The following is a 20,743-nucleotide window of genomic DNA, read 5'->3' as shown; positions in this document are numbered from 1 at the left end:
CACCTTCATTAATCAGAGTATTAATCAATCAGAGCATTAATCAGATTTATTAATCTCCCACTTGATAAACCTTTCTTTGGTCCTGATTTGATCATAAATCCAAACTATTGCAGCGTTTATAAGAACAAAAACACGATTTTATCACCAACAGAATCAGCTCACCTGCCTTTTCCTTTGGCCTGTTTAGAGTGTAGATAACTCTGCTGACCTCATGTGGCCAAACTCAGTATTACAGCAGCGGTGTTCCTCACCGCGTTTCAGGCTGATCTCAGAACAGATTTACAGTTTTACAGTTTATTCTAGTGTAGGATGTAGATGTGGGTGCGGAGAACTGGTCCCAGTTCATTTAACACAGTTTAACCATCCAAAATAAACCAACATTTAAACTGCAGCTCTAGGTTTAATAATAGTTTTATAATAAACTCGGCCCACTGTTAGCGACATCTGGTGGACAGTAGTGGTGTTGCGTTTTACATCACAGTAAAAATGAAATCAGAATCTTAATCACTTTATTTCACCAAAAATATTACACATACAAGGAATTTGTCTTGGTCAGTGAACGCATGTATGATATATAACACAGTGAACAGACCAGACAAACACAGACTATTAATAAATATTTAACCAAAGCACAAATAAAATAAAAGTAGAATAAATGGAATAAAGATTATCAAAGCAGATAACAAAGACCCTTTGTGAAAAGAACTAAAGAGATGAATGTGTGAATATGTACATATATGCAGGTCTGAAAGGAAAAAGTTCTTAGCATATCCGGCTGTGCTGGCTTTGATGGCCCTGAATCTCAATTATTCAACCCCCTGAACAGAATCCCCCCATAACAGCACACGCTAGCAAATCAGGTGTCGTCTAAAGCCAAGTCAATCAAGGGCTTCATTAGTTGCATCAGGTGTGCTTGAGATAAAACACATCAAATACCTGGACTGGCTAAGGGGTTTTTATTGACTGTAAAGTTTGACATGTTAGAAATATGGGAGAGAGAGTTGTCCAAAAAGTTAAGAGAAGAGATCAGAGCCTCATACAAACAAGGAAAAGGATACAAAAAGGCACTGAATGATTCCAGAGATGCAGTTGGAAGCATAGTTCGCAAGTTCAAAGTTAAAGGAACACCGGTTACACTATCTGGACGTGGCAGAAAGAGGAAGCTGTAACCGGCTGTCACCAGATTTCTGAGGAGGCAGGTGGTCAAAAACCCAAGTGACTGCAAAAGACCTGCAGAAAGATCTGGTGGCAGCACTGAGGGTTCAGTTTGCACAGTAAGGCGCTGAAGGTCTCCATGCCTGAAGACGTGCACCTCTACTCACCCGAAAGCACAAGAAAAATCATCTCCAATACGCTGAAAACCATATAAATAAGCCGCAGAAGTTTTGGGATTCTGTTCTTTGGAGCGAAGGAACTTTTTTTAGGCCTATGAACCAGCGGCATGTCTGGAGGAGGAAGAATGAAGCACACACTGAAAAGAACACCCTGCCTACAGTGAAGCATAGCGGTGGCTCTGTGATGCTCCGGGGCTGCTTTGCTTCCTCTGGCACTGGAGACCTGCAGCGAGTGGAGGACAAGATTGACTCAATAAAGTATCAGGAAATACCAGGAGAAAACCTCATGCCTACTGTAAGGAAGCTGAAGCGTGGGAGTCACTGGATCTTCCAACAGGACAATGATCCCAAGCAGGCAGTTGCAGCAAGAATACTAGTGAACTGGAGGCCATCGCCCATGAGGAATGGGCTAAGACTCCTCAGGAATGCTGCCAGAAGCTGGTGGCAGGCTACGCATCATGTCTGCAGCAGGTCACAACAGCAAAAAAAGGTGCTCTACTAAGTATTAAAGACACTTGTCATGAAGGGGTTGAACAATTCTGAGACTGCATTCGTCATTAAAAGTGGCATTTTGTGTAAACCACTAAATCTTGAACATTTATTAATGCATACATTTAGAAAAATCTGCGAAATTCACCTTTAAACTTCACAGTGAACCTAAATCAGGTTTGTTAGAGCAGGAAGAAGTTGTTAGAAGTTGGAAAGCCATCATCTGAATGTCTGTTGTTTTATGTTGCCATCTTGTAGCGCAACATGATCTTGCAGCCTATTAAATAAGCTTCACCATCTGCAAAAACAAAATGAAAAACAAACTTTAAATAATACAAGCAACGGATAATAATTCAGTATATAAACACGAATGAACTATCTAAATGACTCATTAAATAACTTAGTTTCTAGTTTCTTCAGGTGGTCAACTCAACGAGGACATGAAACCTTGAAAGCAAGTCAGATATGAAGCTATTGTAAGGCACAGATAAATAAAAGGATTTAAGTGGGGCTTAATTGGCCCGAGACGGTGATATTGTTTTAAAATATTGCAATTTTGCTGTAAAATTTGGGGCAGAGCTAAAAACACTCAGTGTGTTGTTTATGTGGAGTAAATCAAGGATTACATAGAAGCAAGAAGTTTGACTGTAGGCCTCACAGTTCAGGAGATATGGGCCAAAACATAAAATGTTGCTCTATAGTGCCATCATCAGGTCGATTAGGGTCATTTCACTTGCCTGAGTAGTAGCCTTTATGTTTGATGTTTGGACAAGTTACTGTGTCTTCTCTTCAATCAATTTGAGGGCAAAAAAATAAGAAATAAAAATAAGAATAAGAAGAAATATCCTAGGAAAAGCAGTAGGGTTCCATGTACCTATGGTGATTGGACCCCTAAAAATAACAGCAAATATTCAAAGAGGCTGTGAAGAACTTTATACTGGAAAACGTAGCACAACCATAGTTGCCAGGTTTGTGTAGCAAGTCATTTTAGCTTTTTATCTATAATTTTGTGATATCAGAAATTCAATTTAAACAGAAAAAATATTTATTAAAAGTGAACGTTTTTCGTTCGACTGTATTTTTTTCCGATTTTTTGAATAATTAAAATCAATCTGAGTCAGAATTGTTCACAGTGGTGCTGATAGGAACCAGATGTCCACCTGTAAATGCTCCACCACATAAAATGGTTATGAATCATCACTGCCTGATGTCTGAGACTTTGTTTTATCATAGTTATGAGATAAGGTTTTGGCATAAACCATATATTTAAAAAGAAAAGAAGGGAAATCTCTAGACCACCTTAAAACTACTGAAACATTGTTCTCTGCACTTTAGAAAAGAAATAAAATAAGGCAAAAAATTGGGCCCTGTTAACTTTTAGATGTTCATTTAACTGAATTTGAAGCCATCAAAGTTTCATTTTTACAATATAAACTATCTACTGTTTTATATTATGTTCTCAACCATTTAGGTCATGACAAAATTAAAGCTTATATTATTTTTACTGTTGTTCTTAACAAATGTTCTAACAGTTTAGTGTTATTGTTAATAAATGATCAACTTATCATGGCATTTATCTGTAACTCTGGTAGTAATACTGGTTTTGATTCTATGTAAAAGTCCATAAATCATAAATATAAGCATGCAGTTCACCAGCAGTCTTACCTGAATGACGTCACGGAATGGAAAAGTCAACCTTCTTCTATGACTGTCAGTAAACCAAATGGTTTTGTGGTTTGAGGTTTGGGGGGGTGCATTTCTCAAAAATGAAGTGAAAGTTTTGGTTCACACGCTACGGCCCCCCTTATAGGGTTGCACGTATATTTTCTGCTTAACACTGTGCTGATGATGGTTTGTGAGCTCTTATGATCAACTCAGAATCATCCCACCTCAGTTACCTTTATCTGTTTTAATACATGAATGGCAGACAAACAAACAAATAAATATATGATTAAAGCAATAGCAAAACATTTTTAAACAGGCGAAACTGGGGACGGTTGTTTATTAACTTTTGAAACTTTTAAGCTATCAATATTTGTCTGTTACAAAGAGCAATTGTGTAGAAATCTACTGCTTAGTTAAAAAAGCAGGTTTGTGTCAAATATAAAGAGAAAAAAAAAAAAAACATATTGAATTAAAATAAGACCACAAATTAATATGTTGGCATCACAAGTTACTATATTGAGGGCAAAACTAATATATTTAGGCCACAAGTTAATATCTTGAGGCCAAAAATTACTGTATTGAGGCAATGAATTTAAATACTGAGGTCACAAGTTACTATTTCGAGGCCACAAATTAATATGTTGATGTCACAAGTTACTATGTTGAGGGCACAAACTAATATTTTGAGGCCAAAAGTTAACATATTAAGGCAATGAGTAAATGTATTTAGGCCACAAATGTATATACTGAGGCCACAAGTTAATATATTGAAGCCAAATGTATGAGTTCATATACTGAGGCTACAATCTAATATATTGTGTCCACTAGTTATTATTTAGAGGCCACAAATAAATACACTGATGTCTCAAGGTACTACATTGAGAGCAAAACCTAACATATTGAGGCCGCAAGTTAAAACCTTGGGGCCACGAGAAACTTAACTTGTGGCATCAATATATTAATTTGTGGCCTCAGTGTAGTTGCTTGTCACCACGCCTTATTGAAAATAATCACTGTGTCTCTTTAGGGGATCTGTACGAATCTCACCACCAAATAAACAGCTCTTTTCTCTCAGATGCTGATGACTTTTGCACAGTACTGTATGTATCGAGATTTGCAACAATAAAGAAAAGTTCTCCTGGTTGTCTGTGTTTCTTTTTTATTTCTTTGTTTTATTTATTTATTTGTTTTAACTTTCAGTACAAATACAAATCAGCAGATTAACAGGCCACACAATAATGAGTTTCAAAGAACTGTTGAAAATCCTTAAAGATAAAAGAGAGAAAAAAACTAATAAAAGTCAGTATTCCATATGAGTTTATGAAGCACAGTCATAATAGTCATTGAAAGAATTTAACATATTGGAGCATCAACCAAAATGACAGCACATCAACTATATTGTCACTGTATGCTTTTATTTGAAGCAAAACTTTAGGAGACTTAAATTTTGCTCGTTCTACAGTTTCAGATGACAGAGTTGGGCTGTGCGTGTGTTACAGGCTGAACTGGGAGAACCTTTTTGCACACCAACACACACAGCAGTGTGTCAGAGATCAGTCTCAAACTCCTCAGAGAGAAGGTTACTTGAACTGCAGCCTCAATATACTGGACACTATCAAATCCATATCGGTAGTGATGTAAATCTAGGTGCAGGGTTACTAAGCTGGGCACATAGAGAACAATTACTGTAACGATGGCAACAGCAAGCACACACTGTCTTGGCCTTCCGTCTGTCACTGTGTCGTGATGTGAAGGAGGGGCTTTAAAGGTGAGAATGAACGTAATCATTAATATTCCAATTGATGGTAGACAGAATGCAATCACTTCAACAATAACAGTACAGGCAAAAGCAAAGAGGTAAACAGAGATAGAAAGAATGACTGAACATGGCAGAGAGAAAAGGTCTGCAGTGTAGACTGGGTGTCTCAGAGATAATACGCTCTCTAGCGCCACAAGCTGGTGCAGATAGAGCCCACAGAACTCAGTCATAATAAAGAGAATAATGTTCCTCTTGACCTGCAGGGGATCTCTAGATTAATCATTATTGCAGGTGGACTAAAGGCTGACTGAAGAAGGACATTAAGGAGGAGAACCTGCAGTGAGAATGCTGGCGTCAGTAAATGAGTCAGGCCTTGTTCAGCATTTGAGCAGGACAGATTCTCTGCAGTCTGAATGGCAGATCGCCACATAAAATCGGACTTCCAATCAGATTCAAGCCACATTTGTAGGTGCTTTCCAATCAGACTCAAATCAGATTTCTGGACATGTGACTTAGTTTGACCGTATAAAGTTTAAACATGAAATGTAGAAGCTTTTATCAGACATTTAGGTAACACATTGTCACTGTCACACAAAAACTTTGAATCTCCATTTCTGTCATTTTTACTTTTGGGTATGAATTTGAAAAAAAAAATTCCTTGCAGAGAAAATTTTTTACATTAACTTCCATTACAAGACAAGAATCCTTTTCCCTTTCCTGTAAAGTTACCTGAAGTTACTTACGAATTGTTTTTTTCTGATAGTAACAATGTATTTAACTGGAAAAAGGTGCAAAATGATTTACACAAGCAGAGCTGGTTTATCCATAATGCATAAGAAATTCTATTTGAACAAGTAAAAATGTTAAAGTGAAAATCCATCGATTTTTAAAAAAAAATTAAACAGTTAAGATATAAACAGAGTCATTCAGAGTGGTTTGGTGTGAAACGCTCTGTTCTAAAGTCAGAATTGTTCACAGTGGTGGTGATAGGAACCAGATGTCCTCCTCTTAAAGCTCCCTCACAGAAAGTTACAACAGGAAATGGTTATGAATTCACTGCCTGATGTCTGAGACACTGTTTTGTGATAGTTTTGAGAAGGTTTTGGGATAAAGGATATATTAAAAAATTCAAATATTTAAGCCATCCAGGTTTTGTTTGTTTTCTACCAAAATTTCCTTTTTTTGTTCTTATGTTCTCAATCTTCTCTTCCTTGACGACATGAAAGTATATACATTTTTTATAAATCTCAAAATTTGACTCCATGTAAAAAATTCAAAAATCACAAATTTAAGCATGTAGTTCACCAGCAGTCTTACCTGAATGGCGTCAGGGAATGGAATAGAGCACCTTCTTCTGTGACTGTCAGTAAAACAAATGGTTTTGTGGTTTGAGGCGGGGGGAGGTTTTGCAGTTCTCAAGAATGAGATCAGGGGTTTTTAGTTTGCACGCTGTGGTGCTTTTGGGCTGCATGTACTTTTTCTGCTTTAAACTTTAACCTGTTAAATGGTTAGGCTTTCTATAATCTAGGAATAGCTCAGCCAGTTTGCATTGAAGTCTCACTGTAGTTACTGAACAATAAGTCTTAGTATGTAATGAACCTGAGATTTTTAGAGGTTAACCCAATAATATAAAGCTTGTGAACTGGCAGTTCAGAAAACCACATCCAGTGTTCAAGCCTCAAGCCTGGAAAATGGCTGTGCTGGTCGTCTTGAGGGAAAAAAAAACCCTAGACCTAAATTTATAGAAATTATTGGCATTAAAAGTGCAATCATAATATTATTCAGAAAAATTGCAATTAGATCTTTTCTCCAAATCATTCAGCCATATTTTTTTAGTTTTAGGTGCAGTGGGTAGCCCAGAATTCTGTTTGCACATGTGAAAATCAAAATTCCACTGACATATATTTTGTTTTTGAGTTTGGACTGTGCCTTTAACAAGTTGTGGTAATGGAGGGGAGACCGATTGAAGAAGGGGAGAGAACTCTAGACCCCCTTTTGTAAAAGTAGTAGGACTGCCATGGGACTGAGGAACAGGGAGAAGATTAAGTGACCCTTATTAGTCCCACAGTGGGGAAATTTCACCTCCACAATCTAACCCATCCGTGCAGTGAGACACCACATACACACTAGTGAACACACCCACTAGGGGGCAGTGAGCAGCTTGCATTTTTTGCATCATATTATGAATCACTATAACCATAGTCACCTCGCCTCACATCACACAAATGGTAAAACAGACAATCCTTGTTTATGAATAAGCGTACAAATTACCACCACACTATTTGCTCTCAACAGTAAATCTGGCAGTGCATTTTATGAATTTGACGCATTCTTTTGCCTGTGCAAAAGATATAGCACATTTTATATTATGGCTTTCATAAAATATGCTAAACTCAGCAAATAAATACACATTGTGCTCTACAGTCTGTGTTCTCTGAAGAGGGTGTGTTGCCTTATTTACAATCACAAAAGTCAACAAAACATGCAATTTGAGGGTGTTCAAACTTTTTCTGTGCATCAAAACAACTTGCAGTCCAGTAGATTTTACAGACAATGCATGCATTATTTATTTGAAGCGGAATTTTCAGCTTAAGTAATCAACTTAAGTGCATGAATCCTCATTAAATTTCAGAGAGAGGAAAAAGAACTTTGCTCAAATTTTCTCCAGCTGATTAACAACCCTTTCAGGATCTGCTCAGGCAACTCCACCAGTTCAGTTTAAGGAAAAAGCTCAAATAGTGCTGGGCTCTGCATGTAGTTGTTCCTTCTTGAGAACCTTCTTGCACACCAACACACATAGCAGTGTGTCAGAGATCAGTCTCAAACTCCTCAGAGAGGAGGTCACTTGAAATGTAGCCTCAAGATCATGGTTCCTATCAACACCATATCAAAGGTAACATAATTGTACGTACAGGCAAACTAAGCTGGGCAAATAGAGAACAATCACTGTAACCATGGCAACAGCAAGCACACACTGCCTTGGCCTTCAGTCTGTCACTGTGTCGTGATGTGAAGGAGGGGCTTTAAAGGTGAGAATGAACGTAATCATTAATATTCCAATTGATGGTAGACAGAATGCAATCACTTCCACAATAACAGCAGATGCAAAAGCAAAGAGGTAAACAGAGATAGAAAGAGTGACTGAACATGGCAGAGAGAAAAGGTCTGCAGTGTAGACTGGGTGTCTCAGATATAATACGCTCTCTAGCGCCACAAGCTGGTGCAGATAGAGCCCACAGAGGTCAGTCATAATAAAGTGAATAATGGTCCAGTACCAGTGTCTCGAAGTGCAGGGGATCTCTAGATTAAACATTATTGCAGGTGGACTAAAGGCTGACTGAAGAAGGACGTTAAGGAGGAGGAAGACGATGAAGTCTGAGATTTGGCCTCCGTTCTTACGGCAAACATACAGAGAGTGGAGAGACCAGATGAGAGCTGGAATTCCCACACACAGGCCGGCAATGAGGAAGAACGAGGACGCAATCCCAACTGCAGAAGGGCCTTTTCGGGTGGGGTCTTCATAGGAATAATATCTCTCTTCATCATAGACGTCGTTCATGTTGATAAAATTATCACCACAGAAACAACCACTACTGAAACATTAGGTAAAGTTTTGGTAACGTTACGATTGTTTGGGTGGTGACTAAATGGAATGTTCCACCACTTGTTTTAATAAAATAATGTTACTATGTAATAACATGTTTAAGGTATTGGGTCACTCAAAGCCAAAAAAAACCCCAAAAAAAAACCAAAAAAAAAAACCATCCAAGTCAGTTAAAAGTCCAAAGTGTGTTTTCAGCTCTGGCTTTGAAAAATTGTTTCAGAGTCAGAGTTGAAAACACTTTGGAAAGAATAATTTATTTTACTTTCTTCGGTCATCTTGGTCAGTCCAGTGAGGCTGAGGAAGCCTCAAAGCAAGACAGATATGACGTTATGGACACGAATAAAAGGGTATCAAATATAATCAGTCTCTCAAGTTCCTGTGTGGACTAAGCTTGTTATCCACAATATCTCTCTGTTGGAACAGAATCTTTCTGACATAATATTAAACATGCCAGTGGCTCTTCAAATGTTGTGTACATTTCATGATTAATGGACCGAAAGAAGAGCTTCGAAATTTCTTGGACTAAAGTCTGTTTACATTGACTTACATTAAAAGAAAAGTGTGTTTCTTCCTTTTCCTCTGCAGTCACCATTTTGGAGATCTGAAGATTTGCTCAGACAGTGATGATTTATTGATATCAGAACTTTAATTTGAGATGTAAAAATGTTGCATAACTGTGATTATATTTAAAATGCATAAACAAACCATTAAAATATGTATCTAGACATTCAGAGTGGTTTACTGTGAAATGTTGTGCTCTAGAAAAGTCAGAATCAGAGTCAGAATTGTTCACAGTGGTGGTGATAGGAGGCAGACATGTGAAGAGTTTCATGTCTCTTAAAGCCCATGAAATGGTTATCAGTGTGTTGCTCAATGCCTGTGACATTGGTTTATATTAAATTTAGCCTATTTTTAAAAAGAAAAGAGAGAGATAGGAATATGCATATCATATTAAAACTACTAAAATATTGGTTTTTTTGCTGTTAAAAACGGAACTCAACAATATGGAACAACAATCTTTTTTTAAACTATTAACTTTTTATATTTCTCAAATCTTAATAAAAAAATGAAAGCATATTATTTTTACAATAATTCTTCAATTTCTCAATAAAATACTCTTACAGTTTAGTGTTATAATTGCATTTATGTACAGCTGTAGTAGTAAAACTACATTGTGTTTATTTTAATATAAAAAGTCCATAATTAAAAGTGTCAGACCATGTAAAGTTACTGAGTGCTGAGGAGCATAGAGCATAAAAGTCTCCAATGCTCTGCTGATCAGTAACTGCAGAGTTTCAAACCTCCTCTGGCATCAACATCAGCACAAAAACTGAGTGCTGGGAGCTTCATGGCAGGGTTTCCATGGCTGAGCAGCTGCATTCAAAGCCTTTTATCACCAAGCACAAAGCCAAGCGACGGATGGAGTGGAGTAAAGCACCGCCACTGGACTCCGGAGCAGTGGAAACACATTCTGTGGAGTGACGAATCACGCCTCTCTATCTGTCAGTCTGATGGACGAGTCTGGGTTTAGCAAATGCCAGGAGACGGTTCATGGTTTGTCCCTCCTCAGACCACTGTGGGTAGGTACTCACCACTGCTGACTACGAGCACCCCATAAGACTTTTGTCTGACCATAACCTCATCGCCCACTTCACATTCATACAAAAATACTGATACACATTGCCCTTCACGGGGCGACCCAGCACATTCCTTGCTCCCTTGTGTGTGTTGTGTAAATGTCTTACGTATTTAAATTGTTCCCATCATCATCATCACCATAGTAATCTTAATAATAATGATAAGAAGAAGAAGAGGAAGAAAAAGGAAAAGAAGAACTCGGCACATAATGCAAGGGTTTTTATATTCTTTACCATAGACACTTGCATGACAAGTACCACCTGGCCAATGAAAAGTGGGACAGTTTTTGGGAAGTGCATCAGGGGCCCCTCAAACAATCAACGTACTAATGTAGTGACTCACCACAAGGAGGAAGCAAGCCAAGATCATATTGTATGGTAGACCAGCATTAACTGTTTTGAGACAACAAGCTAGAATGAAGGAAGGAACCAAGCATGAGGGGAAACCTCAAACTGGTCTGCAAGGATGCTAGAAGATCTACATTTTTGCTCCAACCCAACTCATTTGAGAACAGCTGCACCAAAGCCAAAGTTAAAACTCAAATGCTTTTCTTCTGGAAAGGAGGAGAACTTGGAGTACTGAGCGTACAGACTGCATTTTGTGTTTGCTGTTCTTATTGCGGGCTAATCTAATTGTTTTTCATTGCATTCATTATATAATGCATATATATATATATCTATCTATATATATATATATCTATATATCTAAAAACTATTTCAATAATACCTCAGGCTTCAGGTAACATTTTTGTAACCACTTTATGTAGTAACTTTCGGTGATGTAGCTTTTAGTGGCAAAAAGTCAGTGAAATTCACCTTTACACTTGATAATGAACTGAATCAGGCTTGTTAAAGCAGGACAACCATCACTCTGTGTCATCATCTTAATGTCTATGTTGTTTTATGGTACCATCTTGTAGCGTAACATGGTCAATGAAGAATGGTACAATGAAGGTGAAGGACCTTCACAGCAATTCAGACATGAAGTTACTGTAAAGCCCTGATAAATAAAAGGGTATAAAATATATCAATCACTCTCAACTAAAGGTGTGGAGTTTGTGGGCTGTTGAGGCTGAGATTGGAGAACATGAGCAACAAAAAAAACAAAATGTTAGCAAAATAACAGCAAATATTCAAAGCATGCAGTTCAGCAGCAGTCGTACTTGAATGGTGTCAGGGAGTGGAATAGTGGAGCTTCTTCTGTGACTTTAATTATAATTAATGAATTAATGAATGGTTATGGGGTTTGTGGCTGGGGGAATTTTGCATTTCTTAGAAATGAATATGTTTCCCCTTTTTGGTGGTGCATGTACATTTTCTGCTTAACACTTTGCTGATGATGGTTTATGAGCTCTTATGATCAACAGGATACAGCAGGAACCAGAAAAACTGTGCGCTAGAGCTTATTTCATAGAAAATAACAATTTAAATTGCATTCACAATTAGACATTTTCCTTAAATCATTCAGCCCTGTTTGTAAATGACATATGAACATTTTTAATTTTCTTTTTTCACCATTCATTTATCATCTAACCTACCACATAAACTTAGTATCTCCAACTAGACTGACTACATGTCTGGAGGAAGCTGGAGCACCCAGCGGGAACCCAGATAGAGCATGCAAACTCCACTCCAGAAAACTCCAGAAAGGACCCAGGTTGGGGTATCGAACCCAGGCCCTTTTTGCTGTGAGGTGACAGCGCTACCTACTGTAAATCAGTGGCACCCTAATTTACTTTTTTAAAGATGATATGCAGATGATATAGGACAAAGTGGCGTTTTCGTTGACGTTATCTTGTGAGTAGCGCATCCCGTCCTGGTCAGTCATGGGATTGCTAGATTGTTTAGCCCCGTATGGTTGAAACTAGCCTTCATTTTACACATCAAACTAGAGAATCTGTTGCTTTAGACAAAATCAGTTAGAACACTAGAACCAGATCTGATTTTACTTTACCAAAATTGGATTTTCCTACAAAAACACGTCACTGTTTCACACTAAGCCATCAAACGTCTGCTGTCAGCTAAGGAGAAAAGTGGGTGTGCACAGCAGTGCGATCACCCCTGTGGAATATTCCAGACTGGTAAAACTGGGGATGTTACAACCTTCTCCAGTCAGTAATTCCATATAAGATATATTAAGAAATCTCTGACTACATTTGAAATGAAACAGGTAAGATAAGCGCTAATGAAATTAATTTGGGTGTTGTGGAATATAGTAGTTATCTGGAAGCACAGTCTTACACTAAAAAGGACAAAATCTCCATAGAATAATGTACATTAACTGTTATAAACTCTTTTATGGATGAAAAGTTACTTACAGTACATCAGCACTCACATGAAAGTGAACAACTCACTATAGCTGCTCCAGAATCAACCAGAGTAGGAATGAATGACAAATGACTCAGTCTCAGAATCTTATCTAAATATAGTGTTTCATAACATACAGATTAAACCTTTACAACAGGGACAGGAGACCATAGTGGGCACAGGCTTGGTGAAAGTGGAAAAACATTGCCTGGTCTGATTAATCTCAATTTCTACTATGATATTAGATGGCAGAGTCAGAATCTGATATGAATAGCATGATTCCTGGTACCCTGCCTTGTGGAAACAGTTCAAGCCACTGGTGGTGATGTAATCATGTGGATAGTGCTTTGTTGGTACATATTGGGCCTCCTAAAACCATTTTGAACGCATTTTGAAGCATTGTTTGAACGCCACAACCTAACCACACACATCCTTTTGTGGCCAAAATTTACTCATCTTGTAGCACGACCTACTTTCAGCAAGATCCATGAACATGTCACTGATTCAGTGCACTTCAGTGGCCTCCTCAGTCACCAGATCTGAATCCGATAGCATGTTTTTGGGATGCGGTAGAACCGGAGACTCACAGCATGAACGCTCACATATATTACATGCAGTTATGAGATGTTTTTATGTCAGCATGGGTCAGAATTTCTAAGCAATGTGCACTAAAAATGATAATTTAATGCCACGTTCAAACTTTTGCATAATACTATAGTTTATTTATTATGTTGCCGCTAAACAAAAACACAAAAATAATACAAGTTTAAAACTGCAGCTTTTTGTAATGAGTGTTTATTTATATTTCCTTTCAGTATGAACACAAAGCAAAGATTTTCGCGCCACCAAAAAACAACCCTGTTGGCCTTTCCCTCAAAGAAAAACGAGATAAACAAACAAAAGCTTTATGGGTAACACTTTATTTTGATGGTCCATTGTAGATGCATAGTCTGTCTTTAAGTAACACTCAACTAAATATCTATTAAATGTATCTGAACCTGAAGTTGAGTGTGATAGATTCTACCAAATTTAACCCTTAACCTAATCCTCAAAACCTTAACTTCAACCCAAAGCCTACATCTGCTCCTAAACCTACACCGAAGCCTCATCATAATGTTGATAACCAATTCAGTATAACTAGAAAGTCTGTTAGAAATTTAAGTAGCTGTTGACCATCTATAGGAGACCAAGAAAATAAAGTGTGTATTCCATGTGAGTTTATGAAATATATTATTAAATACACAATTTGCACTCGCCTGTTTTGAAAATGTATTAACAGGATCTCTGCAGTTCAGTCAGAGATATTACACAGACCTGGTGTCATAAAAACAACAGTTTGGAAACAAATCAATGAAAATACATTAATTAATATCCATATTTTAATGTGAAGGAATATTTTGCTCAGTAATGATTCTATTGATAATTTCAGGATTGACTGAAGACTTTCAGGTAACACTGTAAGAAGCAGGGTTCAAGTAGTGGTGGAGGTCTTGTGGTGGTGGAGGGGGGTTCCCTTCTGAAAAGTCTGACCATATGGTGACCTATGTATTGATGCTTACCAGCTTATTATCTTCACAATCTATTTTTGTGAGATAAACCCTGTAGGTGTTTTATAAACATTACCAGGCAGTAGTCAGACATATTAAACATATATTAAACATATACGTGTACAAGTCTCACACGTCCTGTCTGCATTTTGTACTGTATCAACGAGATGCTGCGCTGTAGTCTGGTGTGTGATGGCCACAGTCAGCAGGTCAAGCAGCCCACCTTTTTCTCTGATTTTAGATGTGCTTGAGCTTTAACCTCCTCCAGTTTAAAACCAGAGTAATCAAATTAGTTACAGTTTATCCAGGAGTACAATCTAATGTCGAAAACATTGGAAACCAAAAAAAGACGATCACCTCATGTGAGGGCATTCATTTTGTCAAAGAAACCCCAAAAAACATTCACTCATTTCACTCATTATAGGGGTTCCTAATATGGTGGGTCTACTCTTACAGGGTCAGTCCAGGCCTCTCCCCTCAATTCAAACCCTGGTTTAAAGGCAAATTATGTGGAGCGCTGGGCTCTGCGTGCGTTTGATCAGGCTGAATCGGGAGAATCTTTTTGCACACCAACACACAAAGGAGTGAGTCTGCGATCACTCTCAAACACCTCACAGAGAAGGCTACTTTGATTATAGCCATAAGATACTTGAAATTTTCATAAACGAAATAATTATATATAAAGAAGCGATAATTCAGGGTAAAAGTGGTCAACAAATTGGGCAAATAAAGAGCAATCGTAACCATGGCAAAAGCAAGCACCCAGCATCTTGGCTTTCTATTTGTATTTGGGACATGATGTGAAGGAGGGGCTTTAAAGGTAAACACGATCGTGACCATTAATATTGGAACTGACGTTAGACAGAATGCAAACTCTTTCTGAATAAGAAAAGACATGCAAGCAAGGACGTACAGGCCGACACAGAGTGAAACTGAACAGGGACGGGAAAAAAGGTCTGTGGTGTAGAGTGGATGTCTCAGAGACAGTATGCTCTCCAGCGCCACAAGCTGGTGCAAGTGGAGCCCACAGGGCTCAACCATTTCAAACAGTTTAGCAGTCCAGTAACAAGCCTTTGAGCTGCAGGGGATGTTTAGACACTCTTTTATTACAGGTGGACTAAAGGCTGATTGGAGAACGACGTTCAGGAGGAGAAACACCATGCAGACTGACACTCGGCCTCCGTTCTTGTGCCTGCGGTACAGAGTGTGGAGGGCCCAAATGAGGGCTGGATTGCCCACGCACAGGCTAGCAATGTGGAAGGACGCAGAAGCAATCCCAATGTCATCAGGACCTTTGCTGCGGGACTCAGCAGACATGGTGACGTACTTTATAAGAAAATGAAAGAAGAGAGAAGAAATGAGTGAATGCAGTGAGTAAGAAGATCATTTGTTCATGAATACATGATAAATGATGTACTACAAACTAAACGGTCAAACTAAATGGTTTCAGATCCTCATACAAAAGGTAAAACAAGATTTTACACTTTCTTTACAGAACTGCATTAATTCAGCCACATTGTTGGGCTTTCAAACAAAAACTGCCTGTTTGAAGTCCTTAAATAGGCCTTAATTTTGTTTCTTTTATGCCATTCAGAGGTGGACTCGCACTTCTGCTTTGGATCATTGTCTTGCTCCATCCAGGCTGTGAAGTAGCAAAGCATTTCCACACCATCACACTACTACCACCACCATGCTATATGTATATGAGATGTAACTTTTTTTGGGCAGTAAGCATGTCATTGTTAAGAAATGCTACTAATATTAGAATGAATACAAATAAATAAAACAACACACAGATTTTATGTGTGTCAGCCTGTTAGCATACTTAGTTAGCATACTCAGTTAATCAGTTCTACAGAAAGTTAGTTCTACGTTAAGTAAGTGCACTGGTGATAAAATGTAACAAATTTTGCATTTTTTCCAATGTTTACAGGCCAAATATACGGCCAAAATAAATACTTTTAATTAGGGTTCTTGGCTGTTTTGACTGCAAATTGAACAGATGAAGGTGGGTCTCTGACTTCTGCACAGTACAGTATATAGTCCAGTGATGATTTACGTCATATTTTGTCAAAAGAAAAACGATACAGGATTGAAATGACCATTCATGTTGTTTTATTTCTTATTTTCTTTCTTTTAGCATGAATACAAAGCAACAGATTTCCAGGCCACTACAAAACGACCCTGTTTAACAGATTTATGACTTTCTCTTAAAGAAAAAAAAAGAAAATCAAAATAAAAAAAACTACAAATAAACAAAATACAAATAAAAAAACAAACAAACAAACAAGACTTATGACATACTGACGAATATTGATGAAAAACTACCAAAGGCACTGGCTTGTGTTGAAAATGTATTTACTAGATATTCATAGTTCATTCAAATGTATTACCCAGTGTGTTTTAAAAACAACTTTCCAGGAGAAATCAGTTAAAATATATCAATAAGAATCTCAAACGAGTGAATCATTTGCTCATTTTGCTCAGATTTGAATGATTTGAATGAAAGTTTGAGGATCTGCTGAGGAATTCTAGGTATCGCTTTTTATGACATTTTATGACAAATCATGTGGAGCGCTGGGCTCCGCGGGAGTCTGTTCAGGCTGGATCGGGAGAATCTTTTTGAACACCAGCACACAAAGGAGTGAGTCAGAAATCACTCTCAAACTCCTCAGAGAGAAGGTTACATCTATTGCAGCCAAATACTTATTTACATAACGACTGTCATATAATTCGAGGTAGTGGTCTGAATACGTGATAAAATAGACCAACAAATAGGGCAGATAAAAAGCAATCATCGTAACCATGACAACAGCAAACACCCAGTACTTCAGTTTTCTATGTGTAGTTGGGACATGATTTGAAGAAGGAGGGTCTTTAAAGGTGAAAATGTACATGACTATTAATATCGTAGTTGATAACAGAGTAAATACAAAGTGTGAACGGGTAGCGACACACATAAACGCAGGGACGTACAGGCCGATACACACCATAACTGAACAGGGACGGGAGAAAAGGTCTGCGGTGTAGAGCGGATGTCTCAGAGACAGTATGCTCTCCAGCGCCACAAGCTGGTGCAGATAGATCCCACAGACATCAGTCGTTTTAAACAGTATCACAGTCCAAAAACAGACCCTTGAGCTGCAGTCACGCAGAGACTCTTGTATTATGGGTGGAGTAAAGGCTGATTGAAGAAGGACGTTAAGGAGGAGAAACGGCATGAAGAAGGTCGTTCGGCCTCCGTTCTTGCGCCAATGGTACAGAGTACGAAGAGCCCAAATGAAGGTTGGAATGCCCACGCACAGGCTAGCAATGTGGAAGAATGCGGAAGCAATCCCAGCATCACTAGGACCTGGCATGGTGAGGTACTTTGTAAGAAAATGAAAGACACAGGTAATGAGTAGTTGATATGGTGAGGAATTTGTTAGTCAATGAATGAGGAATTATAATGTACTAGTTTTGTAACTAATGACTCAGGACACATTTTTCCAGCTCCGGTTATGAAAAGACTGCAGATTTCCCTCATGTACCTTGTTTACTGAAGCTTAAAAATGACCTAATTCACGTTTTTGAGCAATAAAAATGCCAAACTTTGTACTGTATAGTTTCCTAGGACTAAAGTTGGAAATTCATCATCCAAATATCTAAAACTGCACAACCACCCAAAGGATTTTTTTTAACTAAACATGTTTAACCGCTTCACAAAGTTTGAAGATGTAGGCTATAGAAATGCAAAACTTTTTTTCTGTACAAGTTATAGTATTATAACCCAAACAGGAAATAAAATGAACACTGATGAATATAGAATTAATATAGATATTTTATGAATTTGTACATTTATCGCTGCTTTTGGAACCAAACCTCGTATCTCCAAAATGGAAACTTAAGAGGAGAAGGAAAAAACATACTTTACTTTTAAGTCAAGGTCAATGGAACCAGACATTTCCAATTAATTTCAGGCCGTTGCTTTTGGTCCCTTCATCATGAAATTTACACACAATGGAAAAGAGCAACAGGCATTTTCAAAATAGGTCAATAACGACTGAAAACTGAGATACAGAGTTTTGTTCTAAAAAAAACACTGACATGCTGCTGAGGTTTTCACAGGTTATTGTAACCCGCGAGGTTGAGAGGGCTGCGCCACCCAAGCATTTTCAGCAAAGAGCAGCACTGTGGTCAGAAACTGTTAAAGGGTTGAGGGTGGCTAACACAAATTGTGTATCAGCAAACGGGATCAACATCTCTTTACAAACACTGAAGGTCCAGCTGTCTGACCAATATGCACTGAAAATATATTCTAAATGAATTCTGAATACAAGAATCAGTGATACTAGAAACTGCATTCACCCTGTTTTCGTATTTAACATGCATTCATATTAACTCTGTTTATACATATTTATGTGTGTGTAATATATACATACATACATACATACATACATACATATATATACACACACACACACACACACACACACATACATACATACATACACATATATATATATATATATATATATATATATATATATATATATATATATATATATATATACACACATATATAAATGTACACACACACACATTTAGGACATGGAGAAGTGGTGCCCACCAACAAAACCACCCAATATAACAGAAAACTAGAACAGTGACTGTTTATAAGATGTAGTTATGCTTTATATTTTAATGTAAATGTATTTTATTTAAGCTTTTTTTCACCCAGTGTATTTACTGCAAACTATTTTTTATTTCTTACTATTTTTAACTTTTTTTTTTTATTTAGCAATTTTTTTTTTTTTATTTGAGGTTTTGACTAAAATTTAACTGCTGCAAAACTAGTTATCTGTAAACTTGGATATCACAGGTCATTTTCAATACGAGTCTAGAAGGTAAAGGGAGCAAGCACAGGACAAAAACAAAGAAACTATGTAATGTACACAGCCGTTATTGTGATGATGTGTAAGAGATACAACACTGTCAACCAGTAAAAGGTAAATATGTAAACTCAGTACCTGTGAGTGGAGTCAATGAGGCAAAAGATGCTTTGCTTTTGTTGTTTTTGTAATCTTGATTAATCAGGACTGCTTCCTTCGGGGCCTGACGTGACGCTATGATAAGAGATCACAAGATATATAGTCTAAGACATTTATAGCTCCAATAAAGTGTGCTTAGTATTTTTTAAGAATTTGTGAATCATCATAAAAATACATTTTAATGGACTTCTTCACTTTTTTATGTGCTTTAGTGTTAAATCTTCACATACACAAACAGTTGCATGCAAGAATTTGAATATCCCTGGTCAAATTACTTTGATTTTCTAAGTGTAATAAGTTAATACTCCCTTATTTGAACAGAGGAGCCAAAATCTTTCCATGCTATATACTGTAAAGATTAAAACATTGTGGTTTTAATTGTTTAACAAATGCTTAAATCATTAAAATATATTACAATAATACTATTTTAAATTTTAAAACAAATCTGGTTGCAAACTCTGCATGGTAAATAAAATAATTAGATGTGTGCCATCATGACCCCTGGCGTCTCTACAAGTGGAAAAAATTTTTTTTTTACATCATGTCTTCATTGTATTTAATGTAGATGTGCCTTATTACTCATGTCAGTGTGTAGATGTGTCAGGTCACTAATGAGCTGAGTTGTGTACCAACAGCTGTCAAAATGCTCATGCGTTTAAAATATTACATAAATGCTCAGGCTGTAACCTGCAGTAGGAGAAATTATCACACTACATAGAATCTCTTTAGGTAATGTATAAACAAGAAGACTAGTTTAAAAACAGAGTTTCTGATTTAATGTAAAAAGCACATAATTTACATATGTAAACGTGAAATTCACCATCAGAAATCTTACCTGAATCGTGTCAGCAAACAGAACAGAACATGCTCATGTGTGATCATCAGTAACACGAATGCTTCTGTGCTTTGAGGCTGGAGGAGGTTTTCAGTTTTCACCAATGAGGCAGGCTGTTTCAGTTTGCAGGTTCTGTGGTTCTATAGAGGCGCATGTACAATTTCCTGTTTGAAACTGCTGATGATGGTTGTTCATGAGCTGTAATAACCAACAAGTGAGAACTCCACATGTTCACTGAACACAGGTTAGGAATGTACAACTGAAACATGATTCCATCTGTCACCATCTAAATAACCTAATGTATCAAAAAAGTAAGCAAATAAATACGTACATTACTGCAGAAAAGTCAAAGACCACTCTTTTAGCTAGTTTCTAGTCCTAACAGCTACTGAAGAATGTTTAGCTAATTTTCAGTGTCCGAAATACAGAACAATATAATTAAAAGAAAACTAATGAAAACCCTCCAAAACAATATTAAACCTTTGTGTTTAATGTCTGTTTTTATTTTCGTGCACCTGCTGCCACTTTAACTCTTC

The 20,743-nt window shown here is 37.4% G+C and overlaps 1 long non-coding RNA gene across 2 annotated transcripts; it reads right to left on the bottom strand.

Moving 5' to 3' along the window:
• Nucleotides 1-15,055: 15,055 nt before the first annotated feature.
• LOC118816920 lies at nt 15,056-20,293 on the bottom strand. 2 transcript variants are annotated; one of them, XR_005007916.1, is made up of 3 exons: nt 20,208-20,293; nt 19,352-19,447; nt 15,056-15,668 (listed from the first exon to the last, which is right to left on the bottom strand). It is a non-coding gene; the product is annotated as an uncharacterized LOC118816920 (long non-coding RNA). The 2 variants fall into 2 exon arrangements; XR_005007915.1 differs by lacking the exon at nt 15,056-15,668 and adding an exon at nt 17,161-17,710.
• Between the last annotated feature and the right edge of the window lie 450 nt (nt 20,294-20,743).

This window comes from Colossoma macropomum, unplaced genomic scaffold (genome assembly GCF_904425465.1).
Source record: "Colossoma macropomum unplaced genomic scaffold, Colossoma_macropomum, whole genome shotgun sequence".
NCBI lineage: Eukaryota > Metazoa > Chordata > Actinopteri > Characiformes > Serrasalmidae > Colossoma > Colossoma macropomum.
This window is presented reverse-complemented; position numbering and strand designations above follow the sequence as displayed.